General features: G+C 33.5%; 6 non-coding genes across 6 annotated transcripts; all 6 read right to left on the bottom strand.

Moving 5' to 3' along the window:
• Positions 1–3179: 3179 nt before the first annotated feature.
• Positions 3180–3298, bottom strand: LOC149788120 (5S ribosomal RNA). Its single transcript, XR_016424789.1, has one exon. It is a non-coding gene; the product is annotated as a 5S ribosomal RNA (ribosomal RNA).
• Positions 3299–4198: 900 nt separating this feature from the next.
• On the bottom strand, positions 4199–4317 carry LOC149788121 (5S ribosomal RNA). The gene has a single exon (XR_016424761.1). It is a non-coding gene; the product is annotated as a 5S ribosomal RNA (ribosomal RNA).
• A 3527-nt stretch (positions 4318–7844) lies between these two features.
• LOC149788122 (5S ribosomal RNA) lies at positions 7845–7963 on the bottom strand. Its single transcript, XR_016424800.1, has one exon. It is a non-coding gene; the product is annotated as a 5S ribosomal RNA (ribosomal RNA).
• A 909-nt stretch (positions 7964–8872) lies between these two features.
• On the bottom strand, positions 8873–8991 carry LOC149788123 (5S ribosomal RNA). Its single transcript, XR_016424630.1, has one exon. It is a non-coding gene; the product is annotated as a 5S ribosomal RNA (ribosomal RNA).
• A 3583-nt stretch (positions 8992–12574) lies between these two features.
• Positions 12575–12693, bottom strand: LOC149788124 (5S ribosomal RNA). Its single transcript, XR_016424805.1, has one exon. It is a non-coding gene; the product is annotated as a 5S ribosomal RNA (ribosomal RNA).
• Positions 12694–13593: 900 nt separating this feature from the next.
• Positions 13594–13712, bottom strand: LOC149788125 (5S ribosomal RNA). The gene has a single exon (XR_016424762.1). It is a non-coding gene; the product is annotated as a 5S ribosomal RNA (ribosomal RNA).
• Between the last annotated feature and the right edge of the window lie 454 nt (positions 13713–14166).

Here is a 14166-nt window from a genome sequence, read left to right on the forward strand (position 1 = left end):
GCTTCATTAACGACAAATGATGTTATACTCGGAATTATTTCTGAGAAAATAAATCGTATTTCTCTCGATTTCATGCAGGTATATCTCGATGAAAGGTCGGTCAAGTTTGCATGGCAGGCTAGTAAGCACAGGGGCTCGCATCGTTGCTCACAATTGAACTGACAGTCATACATTTTATACTATATGTACGACTGATAGTTTCATTGTAAGCAATGATACGAGCCCCCTGTGGCTAGTAAGCAGCCTATGCCGATACCGCATGGTGTCGGCGATTTCCAACGTTTTGATAAGCAAAACAAATGTCCATACACCCCAATACTAATGTCCAAATATCAAAAATCGCTATTTTGGGACTATTATGAATTCATTCAAGGACATTCTAAATTACATCATCGCCACACGTCAAGATTGTTATTACATCAGCACATTCAAAATTGGACTTCATTCAGAAAACCACTGGCATTCATTTGGAACACTACCCTTTTGGACTTGTCATATAACTTTTCATGGACTATTTGTGATTTCATTTATAATGCTGAAAAGTATTTAAATTTTCACTTTGTATTCTTTATAAAAATAAATTAAGTCGGTTGGTTTAGATTGGCTAAGATAGCATTAAGGTGTTTTTGTTTATATGAGCCAATATCACATTATTCTTTTCTTGGTTTAGATGGGCTAAGTTCACATTATGGTACATTGGTTTAGATGGGCTAAGTTCACATTAAGGTGTTTGGCTAAGTTTCCATTAAGATATTTGGTTTAGATTGGCTAAGTTTGCATTAAAGTGTATTGGCTTATATTGGCAAATTTCACATAGGAATTTGATTTAGATGGCCTAAGTTCACATTATGGTGTTCTGGCAAAAGACTGCTTGGTTTTGTTAGGCAATGAGGGTAGTCTTGCTCAAGGGTACAATAGGGCAACCAGCTTGATAGAAATCTATCATGTTAACCATTGGACTGATGTACATTTTATCAGTGTAATTTAGAGTCTGTTTAAACCATTCCGAATCCCCCCATCTCTCTCTCTCTCTCTCTCACATATATATATATATATATATATATATATATATATATATATATATATATATATATATATATATATATATATATATATATATATATATATATATATATGAAAGAAATAATATTTTCAATCTTTCTGCACTGTACTGATTTTCTGGTTGAATACTAAAAGTAAGTTTAAATATATATAAGGAGTTTGCAAATTTTATAAAAGTCAGCTTGCCTAGCAAGTAGTAGGTCAATATGATACAATGTAGAATTTAAGAAAATGTCATTATATGTATTGAAACGTTTGTTTCCTTTGTATCTGTTGATATCTAAAATCCATATCCCAATAATTAAAATTATCCAAGACTATATGTAAATAATACACATATGTATGTATGTACACACACAAACGTATATATATATATATATATATATATATATATATATATATATATATATATATATATATATATATATATCACAAAAGACACACACATATCTTAAAACACCCTCAGCCACCCAGGATATATATATGATCCGTTTTTACGAGATAAACTTATTAATTCAGTATGGTATAATTATCGAGTAAGATCAGTAGAGTTTTTGCCCTTGTTTGCAATCGTTATAGGATAACGCGTTAAAAATAAAATTACACAGAAGTACAATTAATGTTAATAGCTGATAAAGTTATGCGAACTTTGTTGCATACTCTCTCTCTCTCTCTCTCTCTCTCTCGTGTGTCAGTATGATAAAGCAAGAAGAAAAAGGAAGAACAGTAAAGAACATATATAAAAAGGTTTATTGAAACAGCGTCTCATCATGGTGTGGGCACCACGATGCATAGGGATAAATAAAAAAGCGAGTATTCCATTACTTTTCACTTCATTTGATATGCATCCATATGACACAGAATGCTCTCGGTGAGTACAGGGAATCAGATAAACGTCACTGTGCGGGACTAGGTATAAAACATTTATTGTAGTTTTAATTGTAAATTTTTCGGGCATTTAAGTAGAAATTAAATGATTTCAGTTCTAGTGAGAACAACATTTCGACTGTAAAACATAATTTGTTGTCTTGATGCGTTTTCAAGACTCTTGGGCTGATTAGTCACACATCTCTTCAACGTTTCCGATGTACAAATGTTTGTGTGCAGTATAATATTAGTAACTAAAGTGTATACTGATTCAAAGTTCTAATCCAAAAGAAGCAAAACTGGCCTCAGATACTCATATTTGTCACTCATCCATTTTCTGACCCAGATAAGGGGAGAATTCCATGTTGAAATTGACTTAAAATGCAGATTCAGGACATTATTGTTGTTGTTATTATTATTATTATTATTATTATTCCTCTTTCTGTCCTATCATTTGGTTAAAATAAGCGACACCGGCCTATAAGCTAACTTTAAAAATAGGGTCTTATGAGATTTGCAAAGGATCTCTTCTTGCAACTTGTAGAAGTTAACGTTGTGGAAATACAGAAAGTGGAAGCATGGAATATCTATCTAAACTTACTGTAATCAAAACAGAATTTTATAACCCAATTTATTTAGCCAATGGCCCATATTTACAGTATTCGCTACAGGATGCCAATTTTCCCACTGGCAGACTGAGGCCCTGCTGTAAAAGAAATCAATCAATCAATAAATTAATATAAAAAATTCTCACAATTCATACATTCCATATTTATCAATCAATTAGTGAATAAGAAATACCACAAATAAGTACCCAAAATGAAAGACATTGATCGCATATTTTGCAACTCTGCGCTAGAGACTACACCAGGAATATATGAGAAGAAACTTGAAGGAAGTATTTCGACGTGAAAGGAGGCAGCTTGTTGTGGTAGTAAAAGTAGAGGAAACTGGATAAATTGAACCGAATTTGTTAATAAGAAATACTGGTCATCTATGATCGCATATTCCAGTAGTAAGGATCGAAACCAAGAGCAGAGAAGTGCAAAGCAACATTTGCTATATTCAGGTCCTATACTTGATTTTTTTAGGATCCGAATTATTGAAGAAAGTTAAGGAAAAAGAGAAAATGAAAGTCGAGAAATTGCTCTATTTATTATTTATATTGAATAAAGTAAATTTAGTTACAATAAAAGAAAGAAAGAAAAACTTCAACTGTTTTTAGTTATAAAAGAAAAAAAAAAAATTAGAGTCTACAGCACCCGGTATTCCCAGGCGGTCACCCATCCAAGTACTAACCGGGCCCGACGTTGCTTAACTTCGGTGATCGGACGAGAACCGGTGCTTTCAACGTGGTATGGCCGTAGACACAAGTGTGTGTAAATTTAAGACTTATATTCGCTTCTCTCTTCACCGTTTCCGATGTACAGACGTTTACGTTTATGTGCCGTGTAAAATTAGTAATTAAAGTGTACTTATTAAAACTTATATAGATAAACTGCCTTCATACATTATTCAAATTTGTAATTCAGGCATTTTCGGACTCGGACATTAGTTGCTTAACCGGAGGTTTACACCTTCAAATGGACTTAAATAACAATGCATTTAAACGAAGATTCAGTTCATTTTTGTTGTTTTTGGGCATTATTATTATTATTATTATTTATCTTGTATCAACTGACTAATTCAATAGGTAAATAATCGACATCAGCCTATGAGCTACCTTTAAAGACGGACTCGAATCTGATTTGAAACGGATATCGTCTTGCAGCTCGGAAACGTTAAAGTTGTGGAAACACAGAAAGTGCAAGGAAGTGGAAGCAGGGAACATCCATCCAAACTTACTGTAATCAAAACAGAGATTTATACACCAATTTATTTTGTCAATGGCCCATATTCGAAGTATTCGCTAAGGGATGCCAAGTTTCACACTGATAGACTGGTGCCCTGCTAAAAACAGGTAAATAAATTAAAATAATTAAAAATAATACATTCCAAATATATCTATCAATTATTGAATAAGAAATACCACAGACAAGTATCCAAAATGAAAGACATCGATTGCATACGTTGCAATTATTCGCTATAGGCTGAATCCGGAATATCAGAAGAAATTTGGAGGATCTGGACGGCATACGAGGCGGCCCATTTCGATCCTGGAGGTAGAGGAAACTGAAAAATTTGCACCAGATTTGTGAACAAGAAATATTGGCCATATATGATCGCATATCCTCACAGTGAGGATGGAACCAAAAAAAAATTTAAAAAATGCCTACAGCACCCGGTATTCCCAGGCGGTCACCCATCCAAGTACTAACCGGGCCCGACGTTGCTTAACTTCGGTGATCGGACGAGGACCGGTGTTTTCAACGTGGTATGGCCGTAGACATTTGTATGTACAAATTTAAGACTAATATAGGTTGTCTCTTCGTCGTTACAAAGATATATTACACACGCACACACACACACACACACACACACACACACACATATATATATATATATATATATATATATATATATATATATATATATATATATATATTAGAGACAGGGGAGAGCTCTGCTTACGACAATACATCCCTTCAGTTTCAATCTGTAAAGAAGCAAGAGCTTATTTGATCGCCGATGTCACTGACATGTAGGTTGCCATATTTGTGCAGTCATTTGAATAGTAATACAATGGCGAGTTCCGTGTCAAATTTCATCAAGGTTGTCGTTTTCTTTCGTCAGTCAGCTTCATTAACAACAAATGATGTTATACTCGGAATTATTTCTGAGAAAATAAATCGTATTTCTCTCGATTTCATGCAGGTATATCTCGATGAAAGGTCGGTCAAGTTTGCATGGCAGGCTAGTAAGCACAGGGGCTCGCATCGTTGCTCACAATTGAACTGACAGTCATACATTTTATACTATATGTACGACTGATAGTTTCATTGTAAGCAATGATACGAGCCCCCTGTGGCTAGTAAGCAGCCTATGCCGATACCGCATGGTGTCGGCGATTTCCAACGTTTTGATAAGCAAAACAAATATGTCCATACACCCCAATACTAATGTCCAAATATCAAAAATCGCTATTTTGGGACTATTATGAATTCATTCAAGGACATTCTAAATTACATCATCGCCACACGTCAAGATTGTTATTACATCAGCACATTCAAAATTGGACTTCATTCAGAAAACCACTGGCATTCATTTGGAACACTACCCTTTTGGACTTGTCATATAACTTTTCATGGACTATTTGTGATTTCATTTATAATGCTGAAAAGTATTTAAATTTTCACTTTGTATTCTTTATAAAAATAAATTAAGTCGGTTGGTTTAGATTGGCTAAGATAGCATTAAGGTGTTTTTGTTTATATGAGCCAATATCACATTATTCTTTTCTTGGTTTAGATGGGCTAAGTTCACATTATGGTACATTGGTTTAGATGGGCTAAGTTCACATTAAGGTGTTTGGCTAAGTTTCCATTAAGATATTTGGTTTAGATTGGCTAAGTTTGCATTAAAGTGTATTGGCTTATATTGGCAAATTTCACATAGGAATTTGATTTAGATGGCCTAAGTTCACATTATGGTGTTCTGGCAAAAGACTGCTTGGTTTTATTAGGCAATGAGGGTAGTCTTGCTCAAGGGTACAATAGGGCAACCAGCTTGATAGAAATCTATCATGTTAACCATTGGACTGATGTACATTTTATCAGTGTAATTTAGAGTCTGTTTAAACCATTCCGAATCCCCCCATCTCTCTCTCTCTCTCTCTCATATATATATATATATATATATATATATATATATATATATATATATATATATATATATATATATATATATATATATATATATATATGAAAGAAATAATATTTTCAATCTTTCTGCACTGTACTGATTTTCTGGTTGAATACTAAAAGTAAGTTTAAATATATATAAGGAGTTTGCAAATTTTATAAAAGTCAGCTTGCCTAGCAAGTAGTAGGTCAATATGATACAATGTAGAATTTAAGAAAATGTCATTATATGTATTGAAACGTTTGTTTCCTTTGTATCTGTTGATATCTAAAATCCATATCCCAATAATTAAAATTATCCAAGACTATATGTAAATAATACACATATGTATGTATGTATGTACACACACAAACGTATATATATATATATATATATATATATATATATATATATATATATATATATATATATATATATATATATATATATATCACAAAAGACACACACATATCTTAAAACACCCTCAGCCACCCAGGATATATATATGATCCGTTTTTACGAGATAAACTTATTAATTCAGTATGGTATAATTATCGAGTAAGATCAGTAGAGTTTTTGCCCTTGTTTGCAATCGTTATAGGATAACGCGTTAAAAATAAAATTACACAGAAGTACAATTAATGTTAATAGCTGATAAAGTTATGCGAACTTTGTTGCATACTCTCTCTCTCTCTCTCTCTCTCTCTCTCGTGTGTCAGTATGATAAAGCAAGAAGAAAAAGGAAGAACAGTAAAGAACATATATAAAAAGGTTTATTGAAACAGCGTCTCATCATGGTGTGGGCACCACGATGCATAGGGATAAATAAAAAAGCGAGTATTCCATTACTTTTCACTTCATTTGATATGCATCCATATGACACAGAATGCTCTCGGTGAGTACAGGGAATCAGATAAACGTCACTGTGCGGGACTAGGTATAAAACATTTATTGTAGTTTTAATTGTAAATTTTTCGGGCATTTAAGTAGAAATTAAATGATTTCAGTTCTAGTGAGAACAACATTTCGACTGTAAAACATAATTTGTTGTCTTGATGCGTTTTCAAGACTCTTGGGCTGATTAGTCACACATCTCTTCAACGTTTCCGATGTACAAATGTTTGTGTGCAGTATAATATTAGTAACTAAAGTGTATACTGATTCAAAGTTCTAATCCAAAAGAAGCAAAACTGGCCTCAGATACTCATATTTGTCACTCATCCATTTTCTGACCCAGATAAGGGGAGAATTCCATGTTGAAATTGACTTAAAATGCAGATTCAGGACATTATTGTTGTTGTTATTATTATTATTATTATTCCTCTTTCTGTCCTATCATTTGGTTAAAATAAGCGACACCGGCCTATAAGCTAACTTTAAAAATAGGGTCTTATGAGATTTGCAAAGGATCTCTTCTTGCAACTTGTAGAAGTTAACGTTGTGGAAATACAGAAAGTGGAAGCATGGAATATCTATCTAAACTTACTGTAATCAAAACAGAATTTTATAACCCAATTTATTTAGCCAATGGCCCATATTTACAGTATTCGCTACAGGATGCCAATTTTCCCACTGGCAGACTGAGGCCCTGCTGTAAAAGAAATCAATCAATCAATAAATTAATATAAAAAATTCTCACAATTCATACATTCCATATTTATCAATCAATTAGTGAATAAGAAATACCACAAATAAGTACCCAAAATGAAAGACATTGATCGCATATTTTGCAACTCTGCGCTAGAGACTACACCAGGAATATATGAGAAGAAACTTGAAGGAAGTATTTCGACGTGAAAGGAGGCAGCTTGTTGTGGTAGTAAAAGTAGAGGAAACTGGATAAATTGAACCGAATTTGTTAATAAGAAATACTGGTCATCTATGATCGCATATTCCAGTAGTAAGGATCGAAACCAAGAGCAGAGAAGTGCAAAGCAACATTTGCTATATTCAGGTCCTATACTTGATTTTTTTAGGATCCGAATTATTGAAGAAAGTTAAGGAAAAAGAGAAAATGAAAGTCGAGAAATTGCTCTATTTATTATTTATATTGAATAAAGTAAATTTAGTTACAATAAAAGAAAGAAAGAAAAACTTCAACTGTTTTTAGTTATAAAAGAAAAAAAAAAAATTAGAGTCTACAGCACCCGGTATTCCCAGGCGGTCACCCATCCAAGTACTAACCGGGCCCGACGTTGCTTAACTTCGGTGATCGGACGAGAACCGGTGCTTTCAACGTGGTATGGCCGTAGACACAAGTGTGTGTAAATTTAAGACTTATATTCGCTTCTCTCTTCACCGTTTCCGATGTACAGACGTTTACGTTTATGTGCCGTGTAAAATTAGTAATTAAAGTGTACTTATTAAAACTTATATAGATAAACTGCCTTCATACATTATTCAAATTTGTAATTCAGGCATTTTCGGACTCGGACATTAGTTGCTTAACCGGAGGTTTACACCTTCAAATGGACTTAAATAACAATGCATTTAAACGAAGATTCAGTTCATTTTTGTTGTTTTTGGGCATTATTATTATTATTATTATTATTATTATTTATCTTATATCAACTGACTAATTCAATAGGTAAATAATCGACATCAGCCTATGAGCTACCTTTAAAGACGGACTCGAATCTGATTTGAAACGGATATCGTCTTGCAGCTCGGAAACGTTAAAGTTGTGGAAACACAGAAAGTGCAAGGAAGTGGAAGCAGGGAACATCCATCCAAACTTACTGTAATCAAAACAGAGATTTATACACCAATTTATTTTGTCAATGGCCCATATTCGAAGTATTCGCTAAGGGATGCCAAGTTTCACACTGATAGACTGGTGCCCTGCTAAAAACAGGTAAATAAATTAAAATAATTAAAAATAATACATTCCAAATATATCTATCAATTATTGAATAAGAAATACCACAGACAAGTATCCAAAATGAAAGACATCGATTGCATACGTTGCAATTATTCGCTATAGGCTGAATCCGGAATATCAGAAGAAATTTGGAGGATCTGGACGGCATACGAGGCGGCCCATTTCGATCCTGGAGGTAGAGGAAACTGAAAAATTTGCACCAGATTTGTGAACAAGAAATATTGGCCATATATGATCGCATATCCTCACAGTGAGGATGGAACCAAAAAAAAATTTAAAAAATGCCTACAGCACCCGGTATTCCCAGGCGGTCACCCATCCAAGTACTAACCGGGCCCGACGTTGCTTAACTTCGGTGATCGGACGAGAACCGGTGTTTTCAACGTGGTATGGCCGTAGACATTTGTATGTACAAATTTAAGACTAATATAGGTTGTCTCTTCGTCGTTACAAAGATATATTACACACACACACACACACACACACACACACACACACACACACACACATATATATATATATATATATATATATATATATATATATATATATATATATATATATATATATATATATATATATATATATATATATATATATATATATATATATATATATATTAGAGACAGGGGAGAGCTCTGCTTACGACAATACATCCCTTCAGTTTCAATCTGTAAAGAAGCAAGAGCTTATTTGATCGCCGATGTCACTGACATGTAGGTTGCCATATTTGTGCAGTCATTTGAATAGTAATACAATGGCGAGTTCCGTGTCAAATTTCATCAAGGTTGTCGTTTTCTTTCGTCAGTCAGCTTCATTAACGACAAATGATGTTATACTCGGAATTATTTCTGAGAAAATAAATCGTATTTCTCTCGATTTCATGCAGGTATATCTCGATGAAAGGTCGGTCAAGTTTGCATGGCAGGCTAGTAAGCACAGGGGCTCGCATCGTTGCTCACAATTGAACTGACAGTCATACATTTTATACTATATGTACGACTGATAGTTTCATTGTAAGCAATGATACGAGCCCCCTGTGGCTAGTAAGCAGCCTATGCCGATACCGCATGGTGTCGGCGATTTCCAACGTTTTGATAAGCAAAACAAATGTCCATACACCCCAATACTAATGTCCAAATATCAAAAATCGCTATTTTGGGACTATTATGAATTCATTCAAGGACATTCTAAATTACATCATCGCCACACGTCAAGATTGTTATTACATCAGCACATTCAAAATTGGACTTCATTCAGAAAACCACTGGCATTCATTTGGAACACTACCCTTTTGGACTTGTCATATAACTTTTCATGGACTATTTGTGATTTCATTTATAATGCTGAAAAGTATTTAAATTTTCACTTTGTATTCTTTATAAAAATAAATTAAGTCGGTTGGTTTAGATTGGCTAAGATAGCATTAAGGTGTTTTTGTTTATATGAGCCAATATCACATTATTCTTTTCTTGGTTTAGATGGGCTAAGTTCACATTATGGTACATTGGTTTAGATGGGCTAAGTTCACATTAAGGTGTTTGGCTAAGTTTCCATTAAGATATTTGGTTTAGATTGGCTAAGTTTGCATTAAAGTGTATTGGCTTATATTGGCAAATTTCACATAGGAATTTGATTTAGATGGCCTAAGTTCACATTATGGTGTTCTGGCAAAAGACTGCTTGGTTTTGTTAGGCAATGAGGGTAGTCTTGCTCAAGGGTACAATAGGGCAACCAGCTTGATAGAAATCTATCATGTTAACCATTGGACTGATGTACATTTTATCAGTGTAATTTAGAGTCTGTTTAAACCATTCCGAATCCCCCCATCTCTCTCTCTCTCTCTCTCACATATATATATATATATATATATATATATATATATATATATATATATATATATATATATATATGAAAGAAATAATATTTTCAATCTTTCTGCACTGTACTGATTTTCTGGTTGAATACTAAAAGTAAGTTTAAATATATATAAGGAGTTTGCAAATTTTATAAAAGTCAGCTTGCCTAGCAAGTAGTAGGTCAATATGATACAATGTAGAATTTAAGAAAATGTCATTATATGTATTGAAACGTTTGTTTCCTTTGTATCTGTTGATATCTAAAATCCATATCCCAATAATTAAAATTATCCAAGACTATATGTAAATAATACACGTATGTATGTATGTACACACACAAACGTATATATATATATATATATATATATATATATATATATATATATATATATATATATATATATATATATATATATATATATATATATATATATATATATATATCACAAAAGACACACACATATCTTAAAACACCCTCAGCCACCCAGGATATATATATGATCCGTTTTTACGAGATAAACTTATTAATTCAGTATGGTATAATTATCGAGTAAGATCAGTAGAGTTTTTGCCCTTGTTTGCAATCGTTATAGGATAACGCGTTAAAAATAAAATTACACAGAAGTACAATTAATGTTAATAGCTGATAAAGTTATGCGAACTTTGTTGCATACTCTCTCTCTCTCTCTCTCTCTCTCTCGTGTGTCAGTATGATAAAGCAAGAAGAAAAAGGAAGAACAGTAAAGAACATATATAAAAAGGTTTATTGAAACAGCGTCTCATCATGGTGTGGGCACCACGATGCATAGGGATAAATAAAAAAGCGAGTATTCCATTACTTTTCACTTCATTTGATATGCATCCATATGACACAGAATGCTCTCGGTGAGTACAGGGAATCAGATAAACGTCACTGTGCGGGACTAGGTATAAAACATTTATTGTAGTTTTAATTGTAAATTTTTCGGGCATTTAAGTAGAAATTAAATGATTTCAGTTCTAGTGAGAACAACATTTCGACTGTAAAACATAATTTGTTGTCTTGATGCGTTTTCAAGACTCTTGGGCTGATTAGTCACACATCTCTTCAACGTTTCCGATGTACAAATGTTTGTGTGCAGTATAATATTAGTAACTAAAGTGTATACTGATTCAAAGTTCTAATCCAAAAGAAGCAAAACTGGCCTCAGATACTCATATTTGTCACTCATCCATTTTCTGACCCAGATAAGGGGAGAATTCCATGTTGAAATTGACTTAAAATGCAGATTCAGGACATTATTGTTGTTGTTATTATTATTATTATTATTCCTCTTTCTGTCCTATCATTTGGTTAAAATAAGCGACACCGGCCTATAAGCTAACTTTAAAAATAGGGTCTTATGAGATTTGCAAAGGATCTCTTCTTGCAACTTGTAGAAGTTAACGTTGTGGAAATACAGAAAGTGGAAGCATGGAATATCTATCTAAACTTACTGTAATCAAAACAGAATTTTATAACCCAATTTATTTAGCCAATGGCCCATATTTACAGTATTCGCTACAGGATGCCAATTTTCCCACTGGCAGACTGAGGCCCTGCTGTAAAAGAAATCAATCAATCAATAAATTAATATAAAAAATTCTCACAATTCATACATTCCATATTTATCAATCAATTAGTGAATAAGAAATACCACAAATAAGTACCCAAAATGAAAGACATTGATCGCATATTTTGCAACTCTGCGCTAGAGACTACACCAGGAATATATGAGAAGAAACTTGAAGGAAGTATTTCGACGTGAAAGGAGGCAGCTTGTTGTGGTAGTAAAAGTAGAGGAAACTGGATAAATTGAACCGAATTTGTTAATAAGAAATACTGGTCATCTATGATCGCATATTCCAGTAGTAAGGATCGAAACCAAGAGCAGAGAAGTGCAAAGCAACATTTGCTATATTCAGGTCCTATACTTGATTTTTTTAGGATCCGAATTATTGAAGAAAGTTAAGGAAAAAGAGAAAATGAAAGTCGAGAAATTGCTCTATTTATTATTTATATTGAATAAAGTAAATTTAGTTACAATAAAAGAAAGAAAGAAAAACTTCAACTGTTTTTAGTTATAAAAGAAAAAAAAAAAATTAGAGTCTACAGCACCCGGTATTCCCAGGCGGTCACCCATCCAAGTACTAACCGGGCCCGACGTTGCTTAACTTCGGTGATCGGACGAGAACCGGTGCTTTCAACGTGGTATGGCCGTAGACACAAGTGTGTGTAAATTTAAGACTTATATTCGCTTCTCTCTTCACCGTTTCCGATGTACAGACGTTTACGTTTATGTGCCGTGTAAAATTAGTAATTAAAGTGTACTTATTAAAACTTATATAGATAAACTGCCTTCATACATTATTCAAATTTGTAATTCAGGCATTTTCGGACTCGGACATTAGTTGCTTAACCGGAGGTTTACACCTTCAAATGGACTTAAATAACAATGCATTTAAACGAAGATTCAGTTCATTTTTGTTGTTTTTGGGCATTATTATTATTATTATTATTTATCTTGTATCAACTGACTAATTCAATAGGTAAATAATCGACATCAGCCTATGAGCTACCTTTAAAGACGGACTCGAATCTGATTTGAAACGGATATCGTCTTGCAGCTCGGAAACGTTAAAGTTGTGGAAACACAGAAAGTGCAAGGAAGTGGAAGCAGGGAACATCCATCCAAACTTACTGTAATCAAAACAGAGATTTATACACCAATTTATTTTGTCAATGGCCCATATTCGAAGTATTCGCTAAGGGATGCCAAGTTTCACACTGATAGACTGGTGCCCTGCTAAAAACAGGTAAATAAATTAAAATAATTAAAAATAATACATTCCAAATATATCTATCAATTATTGAATAAGAAATACCACAGACAAGTATCCAAAATGAAAGACATCGATTGCATACGTTGCAATTATTCGCTATAGGCTGAATCCGGAATATCAGAAGAAATTTGGAGGATCTGGACGGCATACGAGGCGGCCCATTTCGATCCTGGAGGTAGAGGAAACTGAAAAATTTGCACCAGATTTGTGAACAAGAAATATTGGCCATATATGATCGCATATCCTCACAGTGAGGATGGAACCAAAAAAAAATTTAAAAAATGCCTACAGCACCCGGTATTCCCAGGCGGTCACCCATCCAAGTACTAACCGGGCCCGACGTTGCTTAACTTCGGTGATCGGACGAGGACCGGTGTTTTCAACGTGGTATGGCCGTAGACATTTGTATGTACAAATTTAAGACTAATATAGGTTATCTCTTCGTCGTTACAAAGATATATTACACACGCACACACACACACACACACACACATATATATATATATATATATATATATATATATATATATATATATATATATATATATATATATATATATATATATATATATATATTAGAGACAGGGGAGAGCTCTGCTTACGACAATACATCCCTTCAGTTTCAATCTGTAAAGAAGCAAGAGCTTATTTGATCGCCGATGTCACTGACATGTAGGTTGCCATATTTGTGCAGTCATTTGAATAGTAATACAATGGCGAGTTCCGTGTCAAATTTCATCAAGGTTGTCGTTTTCTTTCGTCAGTCAGCTTCATTAACAACAAATGATGTTATACTCGGAATTATTTCTGAGAAAATAAATCGTATTTCTCTCGATTTCATGCAGGTATATCTCG

The sequence above is a fragment of the Sinohyriopsis cumingii genome, chromosome 11 (assembly GCF_028554795.1).
Source record: "Sinohyriopsis cumingii isolate HCF-2022 chromosome 11, ASM2855479v2, whole genome shotgun sequence".
NCBI classification, from domain to species: Eukaryota; Metazoa; Mollusca; class Bivalvia; order Unionida; family Unionidae; genus Sinohyriopsis; species Sinohyriopsis cumingii.